Source organism: Phascolarctos cinereus, unplaced genomic scaffold (assembly GCF_003287225.1).
Source record: "Phascolarctos cinereus isolate Bilbo 61053 unplaced genomic scaffold, phaCin_HiC Scaffold_3;HRSCAF=262, whole genome shotgun sequence".
Taxonomy (NCBI): Eukaryota; Metazoa; Chordata; class Mammalia; order Diprotodontia; family Phascolarctidae; genus Phascolarctos; species Phascolarctos cinereus.
This window is the reverse complement of record NW_027555736.1, coordinates 251,158,099-251,174,321: the sequence shown is the minus strand read 5'-3', so window position 1 is coordinate 251,174,321 and position 16,223 is coordinate 251,158,099. Positions and strand designations below refer to the sequence as shown.

At 40.9% G+C, this 16,223-nt stretch overlaps 1 pseudogene; it reads right to left on the bottom strand.

Moving 5' to 3' along the window:
• Nucleotides 1–5,652: 5,652 nt before the first annotated feature.
• Nucleotides 5,653–6,123, bottom strand: LOC110220671 (small ribosomal subunit protein uS15 pseudogene; annotated as a pseudogene).
• Between the last annotated feature and the right edge of the window lie 10,100 nt (nt 6,124–16,223).

Here is a 16,223-nt window from a genome sequence, read left to right as displayed (position 1 = left end):
TCTCTCCAATGATTCGAGTAGCAACTCATGAGATCTTATCAGTTTGGGGATTCCCTCCAGTGATTCAGGTAGCAATCCATCCATGTCTATCCATCTTATATGATTCTTGTCCTTGTCTTCCATACATTTACCAGAGGGTTTGCCTAACATTTTGGAGAATTTCCTCACACCTGACACATTGAAGTTACCAGTGGAATATGCTGGCTGCCCATTTATCATGCTTTGCCCTTGCTGCATGACATACCCATCCCCTCTTCCTAGAATATACATCCTTTTTGACATCTTTTATCCCTCAGGCACTCACTAGCTGTGAAACCTTGGGCAAGTTACCTAACCTCTGTCTGCCTCAGTTTCTTCATCTGTAAAATGGGGATAATAATAGTACCTATCTTCCAGCATTGTGAAGATCAAATGAGATAATATTTGTTTTGGGTTTTTTTTTTTTTTGGCTAGGCAGTGGTGTTAAGTGACTTGCCCAGGGTCACACAGCTAGTAAGTGTCAAGTGTCTAAGGCCGGATTTGAACTCAGGTTGTACTGACTCCAGGGCCAGTGCTCTATCCACGAGCCACCTAGCTGCCCCGATATAATATTTGTAAAGCACTTAGCACAGTACCTGACACATAGTAGGTGCTATATAAATGTTAGCTATTATTATGTACACATGAGCTAAATACAAGGTGCCCTTTTGTGACCCTAGGCAAATCATTTAACCCCTCAGCTTCAGTTTCCTTCTCTGCAAAGGTGAGGGCCTGTAAAGCACATATAAAAGCCAGATTTTTATTGTTTTCCCGCACAGTTCCTCTAGGCAGTGATGAGTCTCAGTGTTCCATCCTTGCTTTCCTGTGACTGAACTCAGCTGCCTTCTGCTCTTCATGTTCCTCTTCCCCTGATCTGCCCCTCCCCCCTTCCCCATGGTCAAGCTTAGCAAATTTTGTTGTCATCCATTTTCAATTTCTGCCTTAACAGCTTTATCTGGTTGGACTTTGGTAGTAGTGACTGCCCTCGTTGTCTCTACTCCTGAAATAGTTCTCTGGCTTTCGATGTTTCTTCTGATGCTGTCCCAGCTCCCGCCCCCAGCCAACATACACCCTTTAAAGCTAGTGCACTGGGCTGCTACATGACTCAGCGACGCATGGTGGGTCCCACTAAGCCAGGTTTACAGTGCCCTCTGCTGATCGCATTGGTGTTTGTTTGCAGGGCAGTCTCTGTTCCCCAGACTCTGCAGTCAAGGTCTAATCACACACCTCCTTTCTTCCATCTCAAATGATCTCCAATCCCTTCATCAAAATTGACATCCAAATTCTTCATCCTTACTAGTGCATTAATGACTAATAATAGTGACTAATAATAATAATAATAATAATAATGATAATAATAATGGCTACCAGTCAGTGGTGTCAAATTCAAAAAGAAAGGGGTGGTGATGGCTCTAACCATACTTAAGGATCTTTGCAGGTTACATATTGACATAAATAACCAAATATTAACATTATTTATGTTCTTTTGTATTTTTAAATTTTCAAAAAATATTTCCCAGTTACTTAATCTGGGTTGGAGTGTGATTGGCCTCAATGCTGCCTGCTGGTCGAGTGTCCCATCTGGTTTAAAGTGACACCTCTCCTAGGTTTATCTGAATATTTAATGGAATAAAAAGTTGATGTTTAATGTTTGAAGTTTGAAGTTTAATGACTGAGTTTAGGGAAAATTTATCTTTTTTTTTTTTTGAAGGGGGAGAGGGTTAGTGCTCCCTTCCCCCCTTCTCCCCCATCTCTCCTTGTAATTTTTGCCTCTTTATCACTTCAGTCAGAGCCACCTTGGCAACCCAATGCGATGAGGCTGTTCAGTCCTAACCTCTGCTCAGAGATGACTGTAAGGTTACTCTTAAATCTTTTCCCTAGTGTGAACCAGAGGAGAATGGAAAGAGGCTAAAGGTAAAAGGAGGAGTAGAAACCTGTTAACTATCACTAATGACCATCAGAGAATTTGATTCCAGAGCTGACACATAGTAATTATTTAAGGACCTGTTCAGCATTTAGATTACTTAAATTGGGAGGCTGAGGGAGAGGAGGCTAAAAGGGATATCTAGAGAAGGAAGAAAATAAAAAAAAAAACAACCACCACCTCCAGCCAGGGATATTGTGAGACTCAAATGAGATGATGAACGTAAAGCCCTTTGGAAACCTGTAAATGCAAATTGTTGTTGTTGTTATTGGCCTGCCAGACTTCCACAATCTGCTTCCTTAAGCTTCTGCAGTACTCCTGCTGTGCTCAAGCAGTATTGGGCAATATTGGGGTGTGCTCGTAAAAGTTTAACAACCAGGCTATGGGTGGGGTGGGGAAGTTTTACATACATTTTTAAATTTAATCTACATTGTTAACACTTTCTTAAGTGTAGACAATTAACAAAGCAATAAATCAAGCCCTGATTTATAGCTCTGGGGTATAAATGCTGGCATTAAAAATTTAACTACCCACTTCTTGAAAACCTTTAGAACTGGTTACAGCACACCCCCATCTCCAGTCACTTATTGTTTCAGAAGACCTTCCTTGATTGTCTTCAGTATCACTTTCATCTGCTCAGAAGAAGGCAGTTTCATTCAGAAGGCAGTTTTACTTAGGTTTAAGGTGATAGGTGGGCAGCTAGGTGGTGTAGCGGATAGAGTGCCAGGCCTGGAGTAAGGAAGAGTCATCTTCCTGAATTCAAATTTGACCTCAGATACTTACTAGCTGTGTGATCCTAGGCAAGTCACTTAATCCTGTTTGCCTCAGTTTCCTCATCTATAAAATGGGCTGGACAAGGAAATGGTAAACCACTTTAGTAGCTTTGTCAAGAAAACCTTAAAAGGGGTGTTTCACAGGTAAACACAGTGACTATGCCATTTCTTAGGTAGGAGATACAGGAGGGCTTCTAGCACTTTTCTCACCACTAGATTGACTTTTAAAAAAATTTATTTTATTAATTTATTTTGATTTATCAACAATCACTTCCATATGCTTTTGAGTTGAAAATTTTTCTCCCCCTTCCTCCCCCCACCCCAGGATGGCACACAATCTGATATAGGCTTTACATTTACATACCCATTAAACATATTTTCACATTAGTGAAGTTGTAAGTAAAAATTAAAACCAATAGGAGGAACCATCAGAAAGAGGAAACAAAACTCAATAGAAGAGAAAAAGGAAAGACAGCGATTCAACTTCCATAGTTCTTTCTTTGGATGTGGACAGCATTTTCCATCACTACGCCTCTGGAGATGTCCCCATTCAGTTTTCTCCAGAGGTCTATCATACCTAACTTTTTAAATGTTAACAACATATTGTAGGATTATGGTTTTTAATCTATTCTGCTATCCACTTCCCTTTTATGGAAGAGTTCATCCCATTTACATTCATAGTTATGATTACTATCTGTGTCTTTTTCTTCATCCTTTTTCCTCCCTATTTATGCTTTCCTTTCTCCTTTCTCCTTTCCCCCCTTACTAGTGTTTTGCTTTTGACCACCACCTCCTTCAGTCTCTCCTCCCTTCTATTATCCCTTTCCCTTTTCTTCCCCTCTACCCTTACTGTTTCTTCCCTCCCTTCTATCCCTCCTCCCTTTTCTTTCCCCCTTTCCCTCCTACTGCCTATAGGACAAGTTAGATTTCTATAACTAACTCATTATGTTATTCCCTTCTTGAGCCAAATCTGATGAGAGTAAGGTTCAAACAATGTTCACCCGCCTCCCTTCCTAACCTCTGCTGTGATAGGATTTTCTGTCTTTTCCTGTAACATAATTTACCCTTGTCTGCCTCCGTCTTTCTCAGTACATTTTCTAAGCTCAGACTAATCTACTTACTTGGATCCATTTAACCCACTTGATTAGATATTTTTTTTATCATTACATCAAAGTCAACTAATATCCACCCCCTTTATGTATACTCCTTTAACATGGTATAATAACAACACAGTTCTCAAGAGTTGCAAGTGTCATCTTCCTTTTGTAGGGATGTAAACAGCCTGCTCTTATTAACAACATTTTGTGTCTTTCTGTCCCATTTACCTTTTTATGTCTTTCTTGAATCTTGTACTTGAAGATCAAATTTTTTGTTGAGCTCTGGTCTTTTTATCAGGAAGTTTGGAAGTCCCCTCTTTCATTGAATATCCATCTCCTCCCTTGAAAAATCATGCTGATTTTTGCAGGGTAGTTGATCCTTGGCTGCAATCCCAGCTTCTTTGTCTTATGGAATGTCATGTTCCATGCCCTTGGTCTTTTAATGTAGAAGCTGCCAGGTCCTGTGTAATTCTGACTGTGGTTCCATGATATTTAAATTGTTTCTTTCTGGCTGCTTGCAGCACCTTCTCTTTCATCTGGTAATTTTGGAATTTTGCTATTATATTCCTTGGTGTTGTCAATTTGGGATCTCTTTCAGGTGGTGAGGGCATATTCTTTCTATGGTTATTTTACCTTCTGGTTCTAAGACTTCATGGCAGTTTTCCTTTATGATTTCCTGAAAGATACTGTCCAGGTTTTTCTTTCATCATGATTTTCAGTAGTCCAATAATTTTTAAGTTGTCTCTCCTGGATCAATTTTCTAGGTCGGCTGTTTTACCGATGAGGTATTTCAAGTTTTCATCTATTTATTCATTTTTTTGTTTCTGTTTGACTGATTCTTGCTCTCTCATAGAGTCATTAGTTTCCATTTGTCCAATTCTAGCTTTTAACAGATTGTTTTCTTCTGTTAGTTTTTGTACTTCCTTCTTCAATTGGCCAATTGTGTTTTTTAGGGACTTGTTTTCTTTAGTGTACTTTTTTTTTCCAATTGGCCAATTGTATTTTTTAAGGACTCTTCTACCTCTCTCATTAGACTTTTAAAATCCTTCTTGAGCTCTTCTAAGAAGGCTTGTTGGGCTTCAGACCAGTTCATATTCCCTTTTGATGTTGGAGATGTGGGTTTGTTGACAATATTGTCCTCTTCAGACTTTCTGTCTTGATCTTCACTCTTCTCATAATATGAATCTATGGTATGTTTCTTTTTACTCATGGTTTCTTTATCCCCTGGCCTTTAAAGAGATTGAGCTCTCCTTCTGGGGACAGAGGGCACTGACCCAAGCCTCTTGTGTTGGGAGCCTAGGTCTTGGTCACTGGCTTTGTGTGCTGGGGCCTGTGATGTTGGCAATTGGAGGCTGTAGGGTTCTGGCAGCTTACCTGGTGTTGGGCTGGAATCAGCAAGGCTGGGACTTTCAGGCAATTCTAGGTTGCCTACTTTTCCTTTCCTTTAGCTTTCTTCAGCTCCTTTTAGATGGGTGCTGCAGGGTGTTTATCTGCCTGGGGCCCCTTGCAATGCTGCCTCCCTCATTTCTGCTAAAGCACTGGGAGATTCCTTTGAGATATAGTGCCGAGGCACCTGGTGGTTTTCTGAGCTGGTTTCCACTGGTTCCCCTGCCCTCACTGAGGCACTCAGAGGTCCAGGTGTTGGTGTTTGCCTGCTCTACCACCTGGGCTTCAGGATCTCCTCCTGGTTGACAGTTGGAGGCTGTAGGGTTCTGACAGCTTACCTGGTGTTGGGTTGGAATCAGCAAGGCTGGGACTTTAGGAAGACTCTAGGTTGCTTTCTTTCTTTTTTTTCTTTTTCTTTTTTTTTTTTTCAGTTAGATGTGACTTTATTATTTTAGTACAGAAACGAAATTTATGCAACCAGAGCAGAGGCTGTAGATGATTCATATTTCCATTTGGGTGGGAGCACCCTCTTGGTCTTGTAGTACCAAGCCAGCCGGTGAATTCGACTCTCGTTCAGAATCAGATGGAATTTAGAATCCTTGTCCTTTCTGTTTCTCTCACGATGCTTTCAAACAGCAACAACTTTCTTGATCAAGTGATAAAGATCTTCAGGAAGACCAGGGGCAAGCCCCTTGGACTTTAGAATTCTCAAAATTTTGTTGCCTGTTACAAAGCGTACTTGTGCCACGCCGTGAGAATCCCTCAGGATCACACTGATCTGGGAGGGCATCAGGCCCTTCTTGGCCAGCTTGTAGATCTGCTCCTTCACATTGTCCGAGGTGAGCTTCAGCCACGTGGGCATGCTGCGGCGGTACAGCAGAGCCAACTGGGACAGGCCCTTCCCGGGAGTGTGTGTGCGACCCATGATGGCGATGATCAGGCAGTGAAAACTAGGTTGCTTTCTTCAGCTCCTTTCAAATGAATGCTGCAGGGTACCTATCCACCTGGGGTCCTTTGTAGTGCTATTTCCCTTATTTTTGCTGAGGCACTGGAAGACCTGTTTGCTGGGCTGCTGCACTGCTGTTCCCTTTCTTCTAGTTCAGCTGTTCCAGGGTTTTTTTTTTTCTGGGGTGATATTTTCTGGGTTTTCAGAGGTTGACAGGGAGGGTGAGAGCGACTACCTTTCTACTCCACCATCTTGGCTCCTGGAACTAGCAGGTTCACTTTTAATCAGATTAGACAGGAATATGGGAATGGAGTCATCATAAGCTTATTTTATTCTAGACTAGTCTTCTCAAAAAGAGTTGCTGATAATGGGAGCTCCAACTCCTACTGAAGAGGATGGGATCTGGACCCCTAAATGGAAAAACCCTGGACTTTTCCACATGGCCAAAAGTGTGGCATTCACCTGAGGCTATGATCCTAACAACTAGCCTTTCATTATGGCCTATGACCCAAATCTCCCAGTTGTGTTACCTAGCCCTCCATTGTCTATTACCTCCAGATGGCCTCTGGCCACTTCCCACCCTTAATCCTATCTAGGCTCCATTCTCCCTTGGCTACTTCCAGGTCCCAAGGGTTCTGTTCACCCCAGCTTACTGGTCACTCTCATCCAGATCTTCCTGAGACCCCTCCAGTCACCCCAAACTATTTTGCCACTCCTAGATCCTTCCACAGTCTTTCTATATATATAAGGTCCATCTTGTCTTCATCCTGCTCAGATTCTTAAGATCTGGTCTGCTTGCCTTAGTGATACAAATGCTTAGATTCCTTAAGAGTCTGGACAATATGGCAGATGTTCTAATAAACCTTGTCTCTGGCTGAAAGAAGACTTGGGTTGAATTCTTTCAGGCAGGACCTGTGTGTCATGATTTTGGGGTCCCAGCACCCCTCAACCTCAACACTACAGCATTCCCTAATCATACTTCTGGCAAGGGCAGGTGAGAATAGGAGTATAACTCCTAGCATCCCCTGAGCCCCGGTGGGGGCTGCTTGAGGCAAACACAGATTTTTCCCAAGCCTTGATGGGGGCTGATCAAGGCAGGTACATGCATTTCTCAATGCATTACCCAATTCCCCAAATGGGTTCCCCACTCACTGACCAGTGCCCACCTGATTTATAGTGCACCAGTAGAGGCTGCACTTGATCAAGCTGTCTCTCACTAAGGTAGTATTATTATCCCCATTTTACAGATGATAAAACTGAGACTCAGGAGTTTAAGTGATTTGCCCACATTCCTACTGCTGGTTAAGTGTCCTAGGCAGCATTTGAACACAGGTGTTTCTGATCCACTTTGGCAGGCTGCTCTTATTGTCTAATAAGGGCAAAATACCAAGTAGCTATGAATGGTACAGAGCAGAAATTTAGTCTTAGATCTATCACTGATGAGATCTATCACTGGTGTAACGTAAGTCAGGGCCAGGACAAAAAACGTTTTCTCCATAGCTATCATCATCATTGACAAAAGACATTTATTTCTTAAATGCCTAACAATGTGACTGTTACTGATAGAAGAGTAAAACAGACACCTCCTTATCATTCAACGTTTGTGTTTTAAGATGTGGTATTGAAGGGCTGGCCTTTGAATCACTACTTTTAACTCTTGCCTATAATGTTGTATGACTGTGAACAGACCACTTCACCCACCAGCGACCTAATATTATAAATTACAGACAAACTGCTAATTTGCTCCTCTCACCAGGGAGTTCTTCACACCAACAAAATCAAAAATAAGGACCAATCTTCACTCACCCTTCCAAAAAAGGAAGCTGAATTAGATAATTATGACATAAATATAATGACAGAAAGAGAACTGTATAAATACTAAAAAATATAAAATTAAACCAATAATAAGGGATGAATATTCTAAACTCAGAGGCATGTGGCAAAGGGTAGTAGAGCCACCCATCTAGGACTGCAGGAGAAATTTCAGGTTCTGTCTGGGTGATTAACTCATATATAATCAATTATGGTGATTCAATTACCCTTCCACAGAGAGATGGGAGACGCTGGCTGAGAGGCCTGAGTGGAAAGAGCCTCTGTGAAAACTGAAGCAAAGACGGGACCAGGGGGATCAGATTGACTGCTATCCAAAGCAGATTTCTGACATTAAAATAAAAGAATTTTCTCTCCTGGCAAATGGTCTCTATTTCACGTACGGAGGAGGCAGTCTCCTATGATGGTGCCTGTGTATGTAAGTTAAATAGGTATAATTTCTTTGTGTATTTTAAACAAATTTTATTGGTGCCTTTTATTTTTATATCTGTTGTTTCCAGTAGGATGTAAACTTCTTGACAATAAGAATGGTTAATTTTTTTTCTTTTTATCCACAGAGCTTAACAGGGAGCCCAGCACATGCTAGATGCTTAGTAAGAGCTTATCGATGGATTACTAAATATACTCCTTTCTGCACAGAACCCACCCCTGTAACAAAAGAAAATGATTAAGCAAAACCAACCAACATAATGATTGAGTCTAACAACAAATGACAACTTATAAAAATATCTCTAGCAGTTATATGGCACTTCAAAGTCCACAAAGTACTTTACACATATTGCAGTTTATTCCTATAGCAACCCTGGGTTCTTGTTCAGTTGTGTCTAACTCTTCGTGACCCCATAGACCATAGCACACCAATACTGTCCATGGGATTTTCTTGGCAAAGATACTGGAGTGGTTTGCTGTTTCCTTCTACAATGGATAAGGCAAACAGAAGGTAAGTAACTTATCCAGGGTCACATAGTGTCTGAGGCTGGATTGGAACTCAGGTCTTCCTGACTCCACGTCCAGCACCCTATTCACTGAGCCACCTAGGTGTTGTTATTATTATTGCCATTTTATAAGTCAGGAAAGTGAAAGAGGTTAAGTGACTTGCCCAGGATCACCTAATCAGAAAGTGTCTCAGGCTAGATTTTAACCCACGTCTTACTGATTCCAAATCTTCAGCCTTCTATCCAAAGTCTCAACTACACATTGGCCATTGTAATGAATGAATATGACTTCCTGGTTTTTGTTGGTTTGTTTGTTTTTACATCATTGCAGTTCTTGCATATATTGTTCTCCTGGTTCTTCTTTCTTCAGTCTGAATCAGTTCTTATAAGTCTTCCTATGTTTCTCTGAATTCCTTGAATTATGAAATTTATCATTTCTTATGGTATAATAATGCTCCTTTATTTTCATTGACTGCAATTTTAGCCATTATCCATTGAAAAGACATCCACTTTCTTCCTAGTTTTTTGCCACTATGAAAAGGATTAAAATGAATATTTTTAAAAAACTTATTTATTTTTAGTTTTCAACATTTACTTCCACAAGATTTTGAGTTCCAAATTTTCACCCTATCTCACCCCTCCCCCCCAGATGGCATGCATTCTGAATATCCCTTCCTCTAGTCTGCCCTCCCTTCTATCTCCCCCCCCCATTCCCTTCCCCTTCTACTTTCCTGTAGGGCAGGATAGATTTTTGTACCCCATTTCCTTTATTTCTTATTTCCCAGTTGCATGTGAAAACATTTTTCTTTTGAACATGTGTTTTTAAAACTTTGGGTTCCAAATTTTCTTCCTTCCTCCCTCCCCACCCACCCTCGTTGAAAAGGAAAGCAACTCAATATAGGTTATACATGTGCAGTTATGCAAAACACTTCCATAGTAGACGTGTTGTGAAAAACTATTTCCCTTAATCCTATCCTGCCCCCCCATTTATTCTATTCTTTCTTTTGACCCTGTCCTTTCTTAGAAGTGTTTGCTTCTGATTACCCCCTTTCTCAATCTGCCCTCCTCTCTATCATTCCACTGCTCTCTTGCCCCTTTCTCCCCCTATTTTCCTGTAGGGTAAGACAGATTTCCATACCCAATTGAGTGTGTATATTATTCCATCCTTAAGCCAAATCCTATGAGAATAAGATTCACTCATTCCTTCTCACCTTCCCCTGTTTCCGCTCCACTGTAAGAGCTTTTTCTGTTTTTTTTTTGTGAGATAGTTTACCCCATTCTACCTCTCCCTTTCTCCTTCCCCCAGTATAATCCTCTCTCACCCCTTAATTTTATTCTCCAGATATGACCCCTTCATCTTCAACTCACCCTGTGCCCTCTATTGATCTATCTGTGTGTGTATATGTCTATCTATCTATCTATATCCATATCTATATCCATATCTATATCTATATCTATATCTATATCTATATCTATATCTATATCTATATCTATATCTATATCTATATCTATATCTATATCTATATCTATATCTATATCTATATCTATATCTATATCTATATCTATACATACTTACATATAATTTTTTCCCTCCAACTACCCTAATACTGACAAAGGTCTCATGAGTTATAGATATCATCTTTCCATACAGGAACGTAAACAGTTCAACCTTAATAAGTCTCTTATGATTTATTTTTCCTGTTTACCTCTTCATATTCCACTTGAGTCTCGTATTCGAAAGTCAAATTTTCTATTCAGTTCTGGTCTTTTCATCAAGAATGCTTGAAAGTCCTCTATTTCACTGAATGACCATTTTTTCCCCTGAAGGATTATACTCAGTTTTGCTGGGTAGGTGATTCTTGGTTGTAATCCTATCTCCTTTGCCCTCCAGAATAATATATTCCATGCCCTCCAGTCCCTTAATGTAGAAGCTGCTAAATCTTATGTTATCCTGATTGTGTTTCCATAATACTTGAATTGTTCCTTTCTGACTATTTGTAATATTTTCTCCTTGACCTGGGAACTCTGGAATTTGGCTACAATATTCCTAGGAGTTTTCCTTTGGGGATATCTTTCAAGAGGTTACTGGTGGATTCTTTCCATTTCTATTTTGCCCTCTGGTTCTAAAATATCAGGGGAGTTTTCCTTGATAATTTCATGAAAGATGATGTCTAAGGCTCTTTTTTTGGTCATGGCTTTCAGATAGTCCAATAATTTTTAAATTCTCTCTCCTGGATCTATTTTCCAGGTCAGTTGTTTTTCCAATGAGGTATTTTACATTGTTTTCTAATTTTTCATTCTTTTGGATTTGTTTTATAGTGTCTTGATTTCTCATAAAGTCACTAGCCTCCAATTGCTCTATTCTAATTTTTAAGGAAGTAATTTCTTCAGTAAGCTTTTGGACTTCCTTTTCCATTTGGTCAGTTTTGCTTTTTAGGGCATTCTTCTCCTCCTTGGCTTTTTGGACCTCTTTTGCCATTTGGGTTAGGCTATTTTTTAAGGTGTTATTTTCTTCAGTATTTTTTGGGTCTCCTTTAGCAAGCTGTTGACTTGTTTTTTATGATTTTCTTTCATCATTCTCATTTGTCTTCCAAGTTTTTCCTCTATTTCTTTTACTTGCTTCTCAAAATCCCTTTTGAGCTCTTCCAAGGCCTGGGACAGATTCATATTTTTCTTGGACACTTTGCATATAGGAGCTTTGACTTTGTTGTCTTCTTTTGGTTGTATGTTTTGATCTTCTTTGTTACCAAAAAAGTATTCTATGGTCTGACACTTCTTATGAGGTTTGCTCATGATCTTAGCCAATTACTTGAGTCATAAACTCAATATTAAAGTAGAGGTCTGCTTCTAATGTGGAGAATGTACTGTCCCAAGGGGTTATGTGCAGCTGTTTTCAGAGATACTTCCAGGGACCTATAAGTTTTCAGTTCTTCCAAGGTGGTATGATCAAGGACAAGGTGTTTACTCCTTTCCTGTCCTGTGCTGTGGTCTATGAGTGACCACAAGCACTCTTTCCTGCCTTGGAACTATGAGGAGGATTCTCTCTCTACCACCACTACAAGCTCTACCATGCCAGTGCTCCTCCTGGCCCCAGGACTGCCATCCAGAACTGTGACCCAGATCCATGCACGGGTGAAGCAAGAGATCCCTGCAATCCCCCTCTGATCAGCCACTAGATTTCCCCTTCAGTCTGTGGGCCAGAAGCTCAGGAGGCAGCCACCACCCTGGGGCCATACTTGGGGACTGTGGCTAGGACCAAACTTCTCTCTCTCACCACCGCAGACACAGACTTTGCCCACTGACCTTCTAGGTTGTCTTTGGCGTTCATGGGTTGAGAAGTGTGGAAACCACCAAAGCTGCCCGTGATTCAGTCCTCTGAGGGCTGCTCCAGGTTTTGCTGAGGCCTGCGCACCCTTGCTGAACTGTACTCCTCTCACAGCCCAGCACAATATACTTTTCTGATCAACCATCCAGGTTGTCTTGGGCTGGAAATTTGTTTCACTCTGTCTTTCTGTGGGTTCTGCTGCTTTAGAATTTGTTCAGAGCCATTTTTTATAGGTATTTGGAGGGGTTTGGGGGACAGCTCAAGCAGGTCACTGCTTTCACTCCACCATCTTGGCTTCACCCCCAAAATGAATATTTTGATACATGTGAAACCTTTACTTCTGTTTTTCACTGGTCTGGAGTTTACACCCAGAGGGGGGATTACTAGATTAAAGGATAAAACAGTTTGGTAACTTTTCTCCCAACATTATGAATTGTTTCATAGTTTCATTGTTAATGAATGGGACAGACTTTGTGACTCTAGATACCAGGAAACAATAGTTCAGAAGCCAACCTGGTTGTATGTATGTTGTTGTCATTGTCCAGTGGTTTTAGTCATGTCTGGCTCTTCATAACACCATTTGGGGTTTTCTTGGCAAAGATATTAAAGTAGTTTGCCATTTAAACTGGGGCAGTGTTAAGTGACTTGCCCAGGGTCACATGGCTAGTGGCTGAGGCTGAATTTGAACCCAGGTCTTCCTGACTCCAGGCCCAGCACTCTATCCACTGGGCCACCTAGCTACCCTATATATATATATACCTGTTTGGTATACACACATCTATATGTGTGTGCCTGTATATCATATCTATCTGTATGAATGTATATGCATGAGTGTATGTATTATATAGATATGTAAAATTACATACAAATAGATAGAGATATGTTTTATCCCCTGGTAGAATGAAATCTCCTTGAGGACAGGCCCTATTTTGTTTTGTGCTTGTGTCCCAAGAAAACTAGCATAGTGTCTGATACTTAATTGGGCCTCATTGATTGATCTCATAGGCTTATAGTAATAGATGTGACATTGAATTAAATGATTGTCCTACATATAAAATTTATAATCCTATGAATAAAATATATAAAAAATAAATACAAGGTAGAGAGGCAGCTTTATGCAGTGTGGAGGTGGCCCTGAAGCCCAGAAGACTTTGTTCAAGTCTGTCCCATCTCTGGCAGGTACTAGATATAAAACCCTGGGTAAGTAACTTAACCTCTCTGTGCTCTTCCAGTGCTTCTTAAACTGTGGGTCTTGACCCCCTGGGGGTGGTGAGTAGAAAAAGTTTAAGAAGCCCTCCTGGAGTCCAGGCAACTTTCTAAGACTATGTGAGTTGCAGAGAAGATGCTGATTTACACTGGTAGGAGGAAGACTTTGCTTACATAGGAGTTCTCTATATCAAGGGAATAGGGTTTGGTCCCTATCTCTACATACAAGATTGGGGGAGGAGGGGAAGGCTGGGGGAGGAGAGGTGCTATCAGCTAGGAGGAAAAGGAAAAGGTTTGTGTAGAAGGTGGCTTGGGTTGAGTGTTTTAGGAGCTCTGGGATTTTTAGATTTGGAAGGGAGAAGGGAATATCTTTTTAGGTATGGGGGACAGCCAGTAAAAAGGCACAGAGCTGGAAGATGCAATGGAAATGGAATGTGTGAAGAACAGCAAGAAAACTAGTTTGGCTGAAGCATAAAGGAATAAATATTAAAGCCAGAAGGGTAGATTTTGTGCAATTTATGCAGGGCTTTAAATGCCAAATAAAAGAGTTTATATTTGATCCTGGAGGTAATAGGGAGTCAGTGTTTAGAGCCCAAAGGCAGCTGAATCTGTGGCTGCTCTGCACTCACCCCCAATAAATAAAACTTTTGAAAACATGTATAACTAAAAACAGAATTTTATGAAAGCCAGGGAAAGAAGGACTTTGTACTGGGAATGGACTGGGCTTGGGAAGAATGGGGCTTGAATGAAGGCCTTGACTAAAGGGCCTCTAGGTAAGACCTAGAGCAGGGGTGGGGATCCTGCGGCCTCAAGGCCACATGTAGTCCTCTAGGTCCTCAAGTGCAGCCCTTTGACTGAATCCAAACTTCACAGAACAAATCCCCTTAATGGAAGGATTTGTTCTGTAAAACATGGACTCAGTCAAAAGGCCACACTCAAGGACTTAGAAGGCCGCATGTGGCCTCGAGGCCGCAGGTTTCCCCACCTCTGACCTAGACTTTGTCCCGTAAGTTGGACAACACTGGGCTCTAAAGACTCCTGTATCTGTAATTGCCAACCTGTATATACTTGTCTGGGGTAGCTAAGTGGCACAGTGGATAAAGTGCTGGGCTTGGAGTCAAGAAAACCCGAGTTCAAATCTGGCTTAAGATGCTTCTAGTTATATGACCCTGGACAAGTCACTCGACCTGGTTTGCCTCAGTCTCCTCATCTGTCAAATGAGCTGGAGAAGAAAATGGCAAACCACTCCAGTATCTTTGCCAAGAAAGCCTCAAAATGGGATCTCAAAGAATTGGACATGACTGAAAAATGATTAAAATAAATAAATATATACATATATGTATACACCCATATGAATGTGCCCCGAGGGCAAAAGGCAGTACAAGTATATGTATGTGTGTGTGTGTGTGTGTGTATGAACATATATATATGTATGTATGTATGTATGTATGTGTGTGTGTGTGTGTGTGTATTTGTGTAGTATATATGTATGTATTCAGGTCAAATGGAAGGAAGATGTGTTACAGCTGTGATGACTTTACCAGGGTATTTGATGAAGAGGCTACATTCCTGAGGCCAGAGATATAGGAAGAACTTAAGATGTTCTCTAAGTCAGAAAACCTGATGTGCCACACAGTTCATTCCGGAAAGGCATAATGTTTATTTTTACCTGGTCAGTTCAGCTTCAGAATAGTTAAGTGGTTTCCATAGCAGTTTCCATGGAAACATAACAAGAACAGCTGTTAGCCATTCAAGTTATGCTAGAATAGTTAGTCTCTTCCTGGAATTATTTTGATCTATTTCTCTTCCCAGGGTTGCTTAGGAAAGAGAGATTATCATGACTGAATTCCTACCCACCCCCTCCGCAATCTCCCCTCATTTCTTGATTCCAGGGTCACAAAGAGACCTGCTTAGGCATTGCTTCCCTAACCCGGGATCCTTCCAGATAACTCAGACTGGCGATTACTTTTAGAGTGATTCTCAGAGATTTTGGAAGGGAAGTTAAGGAAGAGTGATCTTTGGTGGAGTCCCAGACACAGGAGGGTAGATCCCTCACTTTGATTCTGCTAGAGAACCTTCTAGGCAGTAAGGACTTCAAGCCAGTGCCACAGTGTGAGGTTGGAACTCTTGAGTTCTCATCCAAGATCTGTCACTAACACAGAAGGTGACTGTTCATTCATAGCACACTCAACAAATTCTCAGGAAATGTGGGACAGAAAAAAGAGAGACTCTCAAAATGTTAGCGTTGGGAGGATCTTTGAGTTCAGTTAGTACAATGCCTGGTATAGAGTAGGTGCTTCCTAAATGTTTTTTTGACTGAATGGAATTCAACAAGAATGTATTAAGCACTTAATCTGGGCCAGAAATTGTGATAGTTGTTGGGAACAAAAAGACAGAAACAAAACAATCCCTGCCCTCAACAAGTTTACTGGGGAAATAGTTTATCTGCAGATAGATAAATATGAGAGGTATTATTGTGTAGACAGAGGAGCAGGATGGGGAGCTGGCCTGTTTAAATCCTGTTTCTGACACTCACCGGCTGTAGGATCCTGGGCAAGACATTTAATCTTTGAGTATCCTGACAAGCCTCTAAGATTATACATTGCACAACAATTACCAATTGTGCATCCCTATTTCCTAACTGGCCATTCCTTACACCAGTGAAATTATGTGTCTGGTAATTTATACACACATACATACACATGCTATCAAAAAATCCTGGAAAACAGCAAGCACTACAATTGGGGGGTAATATATAATAAAAAGTCTTTTATTGAGGTAAC